Here is a 10,938-nt window from a genome sequence, read left to right on the forward strand (position 1 = left end):
GTGTCTCAAGCAAAATGCCAATGACTAATGCATCAAAAAGGAAGACAAGGCTTCCACGAGCTTTTACATCAACACTGACTGCCAGAAGTGAGGTTAGGAGCATTTGGTCCACTGCTCTTATTTTAGCATGTGTAGATGGTGCTTTTTATTCACATATTTTTACTCTATTCTTTTGCAAAAGCAAGTGAAGGGTTTATCTAATCCATAGCTCCAATTGCCATCCAATGGTTTCTATTAAACAACTTGCATCTAGAGCCATTGAGCGGGATGTCATGGAAGAGGAAGAGGACTTGCCCAACATTGACGAAGCAGATAATGAAAATCAACTTGCTGTAGTTGAATATGTTCAAGACATTTACCATTTCTATTGGTATACTGAGGTACGTCCCTTTTGTCATGGGAGCCTTGCAAACTGTTTTTATTCTATTCAAAATAACAACATCTTGTCTTGGAAGAATACACTTCATTTAAACAATTTAATCAGACACTAGATTTTCATTGCATATAGTATGCAGTGATTACATGTGAGCAGCGTGTGTCTGTGCCATACATGAATATCTCCACTGGAGAATTAAAGTGCCCACTTAAGCATCATGGAAGGTTATAATTTATGAATGAGGACATTAGGTCAATCTATAGTTTAGATTCAACTCTGAATAAATAATTGTATGTCTAATTTGTTTCTATTTTGGTCCGGTGTGTTTGTTGTATTGCACGCATACAACAATCTCTCATCAAACTACATGTCAAACCAAGTTGATATCAACCAGAATATGAGGGAAATACTTATTCACTGTGATGTACTTGATTAATACATATCGATATCTATCTGTTTCTGTAATAATAATTTTTTTGTACCTTTCTATTGATAATTTTCTAACATAAACGATTTGCACTTACAGGTTCATCTAAAATTTGATTTAATGGATGAGACACTTTTTCTCATGATTAACCTGATTAATAGATTTCTTTCTGTGGTGTACACTATTACGAGAAAGGATATTCAACTAGTGGGGTTGACTGCCATGCTAGTTGCTGCCAAATATGGAAATTTGGGCTCCCAAGGTTGTAAATAATCATAGGAGGGAAAGTTCGTTGTTAAGTTGAAATTTTGTATTGATTTGTTTTGACTAAAAACATGTTTCTTGTGCGGTTGATTTGGCATCTAGAATAAGGCTTCACATTCTAACTCATTTTCCTTAAGGGCTTTAGATGTTAAGGAACTGATTACAATCTCAAGCAATGTTTACACACGTGGTGAATTTCTCTCCGTGGTGAGATTTTGTTTTCTCACATTATTATGTCATACTTGTCTCCCATATTTTGAGCTCTATATTTCTAATTGTTTAACTAATTCATATTTGGAATTGTTATCTTTGCTCATGTTTATGGTATGTTTCATTTTCTTTAGGAGAAATTGATGCTCAACAAATTGAGATTCAATTTGGTTGTACCAACTCCCTTTGTTTTCATTAAAAGGCTTCGAAAGGCTGCTCAGGCTGATAAATAGGTATTCTACTTTGCTTGAAATTTTGATGAATATTCAGATGGCATTGAGCCTAACTTATGTTATGAAATGCATTGTATTTTCGATGTGTTGCATGAGAGGCATCATGCACTATTTTGTTCTAACTGTAAGCTTCCATAAATGGGATCTTTATAAATTTAATGCTCTTTTGGGTTTTCCATGGATTAGCTTGAGAAGCTGGCATTCTATCTTCTTGAACTATGTTTGGTTGAGCATGAAGAAATGGAAACCATCTATGCTGACAGTCTCAACTATATACATGGACAACATATCCTGCAAAGGATGCCAGCTTGGACAAGACTGGTAGAAACATGCACACTATAGAGAATCAGAACTCAAGTAAATCTTGAATCAAAGGTCAAGTAAAGTCATCGGCTCATTGGTTTACTAGCTTTCTTCATCGATCTGACAAGAAAAATTGTCTTGTGAATGGTGAGAACGGACGTTAGAAGGCTTTTGTGTCGCTCTTTATTTTGTAGGACAAATTTACATGATATATTGATTGGATATTATGTTTCAACTTGTGGGCTTAGATCAATTTTAGATAGTGTACATAATTGTAGATGTTGCACATGAGACAACTACCTATGGCTAGGGGTATGGCAGTTATCAATATACTGATTCAGTTGGACATGTTCTTCAATTCTATTCCTGTCAGTATAGGAAAAGATTGTGGCAGAGAATTCGGTGCTCATTTTTATAACTCATAATGATAAGAAATTCCATGGTTTTGCAACTTTTTTAAAGCACAACCATCCCTTTGAGAGGCAAGCCACTCAACATGCTAAGCTATGTTTGAAACTATAAAATGACATACATTATCAGATAAGTTATATTCTGATTTTTATTCCAATTCGGAGATAAAATAGTCTGATATATAAAAGAGATGTTTTCAATTATGGTCTTTATGTGATTGTTTTAATTTTGTTAAGATCAACTTTGACTCTTTATTTTGAGATTATGTGGCCTAGGTATTCCATCTTCGTTTTAACAAAAGAACAAATCAAAATAAATTCGTGTTTCTACCAAGATGGTCAATACCTGTTAATTGTGTTTAAAGTGTTCTTTTCATGATTTGCTACAGATGAGAAAATAATCAATACCTGTTAATTGTGTTTAAAGTGTTTTTTTCATGATTTGCTACAGATGAGAAAATAATCAAAGTGTATAAATACAATTTTTTTAAGACATGGTTGGAAAAGTCCATTCATGATTGCTTAGAATTAAGAACTTTGGTTAAACTGAATGACATTACCCTTGAATTTGTAATGTCCTTCATGAGTACTAAATATTGTTTTGCAAAATCAAGTTGTATCGTGAGTTGATAATTCCTTTATCTAAGGTATAATTTTGAGAAATATTTGGTTTCATGAAGTTTATTCAACATTTTGTTTATTACTGGAATCGGAAATTTGTTTTTATTATTATCTTAATCTTTGGTAATCTGAAATAATTTTTTTTGGTACTAGAATCAGTTATTCAAGGATTTTCCTTTTTATTAAGAACTCTGCATCTCAAAATATCCCAAATTAACCTTTCTATCTCTATTTTATGGTAATGTTGATCTTCGTATTGCTTAACATTGATAGTGCTTTCTAGTGGCAACTCCATGGGTAGGTCTTATACTAGTTTAGTTATGTTATCTCAAAATGCATGGAACATAGGATTTCCATTGATAAAATAAAATGTCAGCTTGAGAAGCTGGCATTCTATCTTCTTGAACTATGCCTAGTTGAGTATGAAACATTGAAATGGAAACCATCTATGCTGGCAGCCTCAGTTATATACATGGAAAAACACATCCTGCAAAGGATGCCAGCTTGAACAAGACTGCTTCAGAAACATGCTCACTATAGAGAATCAAAACTCAAGTAAATCTTGAATCATAACTCAAGTAAAGTCATCGGCTGATTGGTTTACCAACTTTCTTCATGGAACTGACAAGCAAGCTTGTCTCGTGAATGGTGAGAATGGACGTTAGAAGGCTTCTGCGTCACTCTTTATTTTGCAGGACAAATTTACATGATATATTGATTGGATATTATGTTTCAACTTGTGGGCTTAGATCAATTTTAGATAGTGTACATAATTGTAGATGTTGTACATGAGACAACTACCTATGGCTAGGGGTATGGAAGTTAACAATATACTGATTCAGTTGGACAGGTTCTTCAATTCTATTCCTGTTAGTATAGGAAAAGATTGTGGCAGAGAATTGGGTGCTCATTTTCATAACTCATAATGATCAGAAATTCCATGGTTTTGCAACTTTTTTAAAGCACAACCATCCCTTTGAGAGGCAAGCCACTTAGCATGCTAAGCTATGTTTGAAACTATAAAATGACATACATTATAACATAAGTTATATTTTGATTTTTTTAAGATCAACTTTGACTCTTTATTTTGAGATTATGTGGCCTAGGTATTCCATCTTCGCTTTCACAAAACAACAAATCAAAATAAATTCTAGTTTTTGCCAAGATGGTCAATACATGTTAATTGTGTTTAAAGTGTTATTTTTATGATTTGCTACAGATGAGAAAATAATCGAAGTACAGGAAGGCTTGGAGATGCATCTTCTGCCATACTCTATAAAAGAGTACCAATGACAACTTTCGTAGCCGCAATTTTAATAAGCTACATAAAATCACCACTTCCTCTTACAGTTGCTTTATCATTATGTAGATCACCTCCAATTTTATCTTCACCAGTAGTTTCATCATCCTTCTCTTATTGACATCCTAGATTAACTGATTAAAAAGCCCTAATATTATATATGTGTTTGCCTGTTATGGAGTCACAACTTTCAACACCTTTAATTTTAGGCCACGTATCCCAAACTTTCAGAAATTTAAGAACTCATCTCAATCCCTCATCTCCCACATGTGCATCATCATTTTTCTTTGTGTCAGTATCTGAGTCTTCAGTAGCTTTAGGTGATACTAAAAAGGAAGCATCTACATATTGTCCATTCTGTTGTAAGTAGAACACCTTCTCCTTGTATTTATGATCACTGTCTTTTGTTACAAAAATTTCAAACAAAGGAATGCCTGGAGCTCTTGCAGCCAGCTTCCTTGCATTGTAACTCTTCCATATGGATCATTTTCACCCTCTACCAAACCAGCCCACCATCCAACCTCGTGTTTAATCATTCCTTGTAAACCTAGAGTACAATGATCATCTGATGGCACCAATATAGGATCTAAAGTGCATGAATAGTTCCCTGAAACAAAATTATCCCAATTTGAAGAAGTGGAATGTTGCTCAATAACGTGTAATACCTGGATTTAGCCTCCTATTTCCTTTGAATCCGGATAAATTCTTCCTTTCCCCATATAATTTCTTCGCAACACCTCGAATCTGGTTCAGAAGCCCAAAATTGTGGAAACGACAGAGCCCACCCAACGCAAGATTTTTATTGGGTTGCGGTTAATAGGACAAACAAAACCATGAGAGGTGGAAAGAATCAGTGGTCTCTTTGATGATCTATGTTGTGATTTGGAGTGTGGCCGAGAACTAGTATACTTGGGAGATAATTGGAGATTTGCAAACCATCATAATAATAATCCTGTATAAAATCCTGAGAGCAACTACAACCTTAAACACCAAAACAAAAATTTCCCATATAAATAATTTTTAACAAAAATTTATATGTGATAACAGGTTTGAGGTAAGCTTTTAGGGCCATAGGTGCAACATTGCATGGAGGACTGTTTGAGAGCCGAGAGGCCTACTATAGGGCATTTTCTTCAAGTTGCAGGTGCACAGAGACTAGCGTAGGTGGAGAAAAGGGTGTTAACCCTTGAACAAAGTTTGGAGCTCTTTCTGTAGGAAACCGTGGGTTGTAGGGTGCCTTGTGTAGGTTTCCAAAGACTAAAACAGTGAGTGGGAAGGCCTAGAAGGGACAACAAAAGAGATCTGGTTGTGTGGATAAGGGTAACATAGATTATTTTCAATTTCTGGCAAAGCTTTTCTCATATCATTTCATCCTTGGACATTTAAGCCCGTCTTGCGAGAACCTTCGTTCAGATAATCGTTATATAAAATCTTGGAAGTTTGATCCCATGCTTCTCAATTGGTTTTCAAATTTGAAAGTCCCATATCATGCTTTTCAACTAATTTTGGTATTATAGATGTTTTCTCTAGTAGAATTGTGGACATGGATGTTCTCTGGTAGAATTGTGTACATGGATGTTCTCTGGAAAATATTTTTTGTAAATTTGATCTTGCATAGGTCACTTTGTTATAGGGCAATAAGGCTCTTGGTTCTTGGTGTTCAAGACATTACCTTAATATTTTTTAGCCTAAATTTTTAAGTGATTCTCTAATTATAGAAATGTGAGGGTCATTCCTATTTCAAGGAAGTGATATTAGTTCTTAATATTGTTTCCATGGTCGTTTCTATTTCCTATATGATGTTACTTCCAATGTAATCGCTCATTATGTAAAAGAGACCTTAAGGAGAAATCCACTATATCTAGCTTGAGTGGGCCTAATGGTTGTGAATGTGTTTCCTCCTAAGCGGTCACAGGTTCAAAACTAGAGGGGGTAGAGTATGTATGCCTTCATTGACTTAGAGGTCAAATCATTGTGCGGAGGTGGGTCCCTTGTCCCACAAGTAAGGGGGTCTCATACACCAATGTGGTGTCTGGCTTGGTTGTGACCTTAAAATTGGATAATTAAAATATCCTCTAGAAATTTTAGAATTGTATTTCAAAGGTATGAGAGTGCAAGGAAGCCTTGTCTTTAGTGAGGTGCATGATAAGGTAATTCTTTCCTTCAACATGTAGAAAATCTTGTAGACGTTTGGAGGTTTATTTTGGAATACACCATTTTTTTGAGCTAGCCAAATGGAGCAGATCACCTCTACAACCAAAATTTTGTCTTATGTTCTAGTTGTAGTCCATTCATTTAATGCCTCTATGTTATCTCCAATCCATTGTTGCATTTTACATAGTCTATGAGTGATATCCATATCTCATTGGTGAGATGACAATGAATCAAAAGGTGATTTCATGCTTTCGCGTTATTCCCTTAAGAGCACATGTGTTGGGATTTTTCCATCCTCTTCTTCTAAGCATGTGTAGGTTGGGATTGCACCCTTGATTTGAGATTTAGGACCCCAATCTTGGTTGTAGATAGTTGGCTTGCATCTAGAGGGTCTAGACTTGGGCTTGAACACCTTATTTGTTGCAAATCTATTCATAAAGATTCATTAATTGATTTTTCATCATCATATAGATCAATTTATATGTTATTTTATATACATGCACATAACCAATCTTCCTAAAACATGGTTGATCTTTGCGTGCCTTAGACCATTAAATGCCACAAATCATAGTGACATGTGCTTGAGTGTGGGGTAAGTAATTGCTTTGTGGGAGAACTAATATGCATTTACAATGTATATCAAAAGAAGAAAGGTGCATTGTAGAATGCATGTGGGGTCATAAGAGAGACATCATGTCACTATACTAGGGATATAAAAATAAAAGGGTATAAAAAATGTGAATAAAAAAATTGATACATACAATATTTAGTGAAAATAGTGGTTTTATAAATTGGGAAGGTGTATTGGATTTATATTGGCAGGGGGTTAAATAATGTGATTTTTAGAGGTATTTTCCAATATGTAGTCAAATTAAGGGTATTGTTTAGTATGCCACAAATGCAGGTGCTATGTCATATATTCAATGAGTGAAGCCCCTGTGGGTGTTGTGGACCACGAAGTGCAAGGTGTGACTTTCTTATGCGGCCATCGCCACAAGAAGTAGAAAAAACAGAAGTGACTGCTGTCATATTAAGGGAGACTAGAGTAAAAACATTGGACCTCTAAGCATTTAAAATAAATCTCAAACAAAATAAAAAAAACTAACCATTTGAGAGAAAAGGAGGTCGATTCCCAAAAAATAAAAGAAGTGAGAACGTATATCTTACACCACCTTGTTTCCTAGAAATACACATGAAGCAAATTTAAAAGTGTAGACAAATAGAGAAAACTCACAATACTAGTAGGTTTCGTAGGGCTAGATGCAAGCCCTGGACCGAGAACATAGGAATACAAAGTGGAAACTGGGGAAGTTCTTCCAACATGGAATGCCTTACGACATAAATATTCTCTAAATAGAAAGAAAATGTTCTTTAATAAAAAAGAAAACAGAAAAATATTTTAATATAAATTAATGTTAAATATATTTGAAAAAAACTAGTTTAATATACTTATAAAATGAATCAGTGCACATCTAAGTAATCCCTATAAAATTAAAAAATATAATTTAAACATTAAAAAATTTCACATTGTTTTTTGCACTTTAAAATAAGCACCAGAAAAAAAAAAAACCTGATCCAGCTCAACTCATGTTAAATCCATGATTAAGATAAATTTATACTGATTAAAGAATTAAACCAAAATATTTAAATAACATAATATAACAATAACATCACATTACATTACAATATATCTTCTATACCTATCCATACAAACATTAAATAGTATCTTTTTCTTTTATTACATTAAAAATAAATTGAACATAGAAAAACAACCATTCATACTTCCAAATAAATAATAACAACAACAGGAGCGAGTCACCACATTCAGAGTGCAAAAGGTGTACATGTTTCTATCAAGGTACTAACAATGTTATAGTACTTCTCACTTTCGCATTCCATCGCCTATGTAAAATTAACAATATTTTTTCATTTATGACCCTAAAATAATAGATTGAAAGACGATCCATTTTTTGTGATAAAAATTCCGGTCACAGAGTATAATACTGCCTTTAAATTGCAAAATTTACTACTAGAAAAAGTCAAAGTGCCAAAAAAAACAAACAAACAAACAAAAAAAACCAACCTAGAATGCGTAAGGAAATATGTACACTGACATAATGTTTGCAGCCCATCTAAACATAATGACATGCTCTCAAATTCATGTTCAAATGAACCGACTTGATGAAAGCAAGGTACTCTGCAATCGCATAGTGATTTAACGCTTAATTTTCATTCCGAATGTTGAAAAGCTCACGCATCTGTTCAACGGTTTTCCCTTTCAACATATTGGCAATATGTTGAAAGCCCATTATCATGGCCTAATTGGGATGCCTTACCAATATTAGGGATATGAACGGGATAAGCAAGTAGTTGTGGCCGAGGAGGGATGGTGCCAATGGCTGCATTGGTGTAAAGGGAAAATTTTGCATGTGGGTTTGAATTATGGCCTATCGAGGCCCTCCAAAAGTGAGATTCATCAACCCGTGTTTTCAAGCTCACACTACTAAATATTGACCCAATTTATGATGACACTTTGTCATTTTTGCAATGTTGTTTCGCCACTATAATGAAAAAGGAGATATGAGGAAACGTCGTTTCCGGTGAAGTTGTAATTTCGACATCGTCTTTTTCATCAAAATTATGATGATAATAATCATCGAATCTCTGGAATCTGTTCTTTGAATATACTCATTGACATTTTGTTGAAAGTTTGATAAATGATCCTATATATTTGTTGCAAACCATCGTCAGATGACCTGCTGAAAGTAAACTTCTTCTGACAGTTTACCCATTGTGACAACATATTGTGCTGTCGAAAATTGCATTAGAAGATTGACGTTAGTGAGAATTTTACGAAAATATTTTCTGACAAATTTGCCATCGTTATGATGTTTGTGTTGTCCAAATGTGAGTCGGAAGATCGACAATGCTGCAAAATTTTAGAAAAGATATTACGACAAACCTACCATAGTTGCGATGTTTCTACCATCAGAAAGGGGTCAGAAGAATGATGTCATCATAGATTTTTTAAAATATATTACGACGAACCTGCCATAGTTGCGACTTTTGTGTTGTCGAAATGGGTGTCTGAAGGCTGACACTAGGACATTGTAAGACCAATGGAATTTTGAAGGAAACGACATTATAAGACCGACATCATTGGAAATTAAAAAATAAAATGAACGAGCTTCCATCTAGACATTTGGAGGCTCTAAATAAAACTCTTTGATACTGAGGGACATATAAGATCAAATGTAGTTCAAAAAGATCACCTAAAGTATACTGGAATGGAGTTTTTTTTAGAGGATAAGGAAAGGTCCTATATAGTCATTGATGCAACATTGTTGTTAAACTTTATGGAAATACTTATAAGAATGATTCTCCGCAATTTTTTTTTTGTGTCACTAATGTTATTTTTTAGAATGATTTACACAAATTGGTTCAAAATGGCATTTTAAGGGAGTAAGTAGAATGAGATGATTTATGACCAGAAAATTTACCCCATAAAAATTTGAAATTCAACAAGTGCCTGAATGCCCTCCTCGCAACTGATTTCTAAGATAGTGGAATGTATGGTGAGAGGAAAAGGGTGGGCTTTACAATAAGTCATAGTTAGTTTGAAAATAATGGGGAATTAAGAGATCATTATACCTAACAAGCCCTTGTCAGTATTGAAGCTGAGGCATAGATACATGGAAACCGACATTTATATGAGAATTTTTTTATTTGAGTAAGGGAACAACAACTATAACTTAAGGTTGTAGCAGTGGCTCAATAAAATAATCCCTTGTATCTTGTTGCAGTGACTATATGTTAAAGTTGCAACAATTGATGCTTAAGGTTGTAGAAGCTATGACTTGGTGATGTAGCATCTGCTACTTGGAATAAAAATTATATATTTACAGGAAAACATATATATTAAGATATCATTATACTTGAAAATTCCTTTTCAATATTGAAGTTCAGGCACAGATACATAGAAAGAACATTTATACAATAATTCTTTTATTTTAATAAAGGGAATAGCAGTTGTAACTTAGGGTTGCCGCAATGGTTCCATAAATAAGTTTCTTGTATCCAGGTGCGACAATTGTGCATTAAAGTAGCAACAATTGTGGCTTGAGGTTGTAGGAGCTGCATCTTAGGGATGCACATCTACGACTTAGAATAAAATAGTATATACCTGACAAGTCCTTGTGAATATTGAAGTTGTGGCATAGATGCATGGCAACAACTTTTATATGGGAATTCTTTTATTTGAGTCCAAAAATAAGAGTTCCATAATACAATGGTTGGCATTTTACTTTCAGTGATTTAAAAACATATTCTTAATTGATATTCATTTGAAACAATAAAATAGTAAATATAGTTCATGTGAGAGGAACAACTCAATTACTTTAGACAATATTTAAAAAAAAATCACATGAAAATAAAGGGGGTAAATTTAAATGGTTAAATTTTTTAAGTTTTTTATTTTGTTTTTAATTTTAAATATATTACATTTATCATTACATTTAAAAATACAACTTCAATTACAAAAATTGCTAAGTTGGTGAACTATTATAGATTTAAATTTGACTAAAAATAAAACATTTGAATTTATCTTAAACAAAATTGCTATAATAACTAAAATAAAATCA

General features: G+C 33.7%; 1 pseudogene; it reads left to right on the top strand.

Moving 5' to 3' along the window:
• The first annotated feature begins 224 nt into the window (after positions 1 to 224).
• LOC149165191 (cyclin-B2-4 pseudogene) lies at positions 225 to 1,076 on the top strand (annotated as a pseudogene).
• Positions 1,077 to 10,938: the final 9,862 nt, after the last annotated feature.

The sequence above is a fragment of the Pinus tabuliformis genome, chromosome 5_1 (assembly GCF_031772625.1).
Source record: "Pinus tabuliformis cultivar Carrire ecotype Pingquan chromosome 5_1, CPIR1, whole genome shotgun sequence".
Lineage (NCBI taxonomy): Eukaryota > Viridiplantae > Streptophyta > Pinopsida > Pinales > Pinaceae > Pinus > Pinus tabuliformis.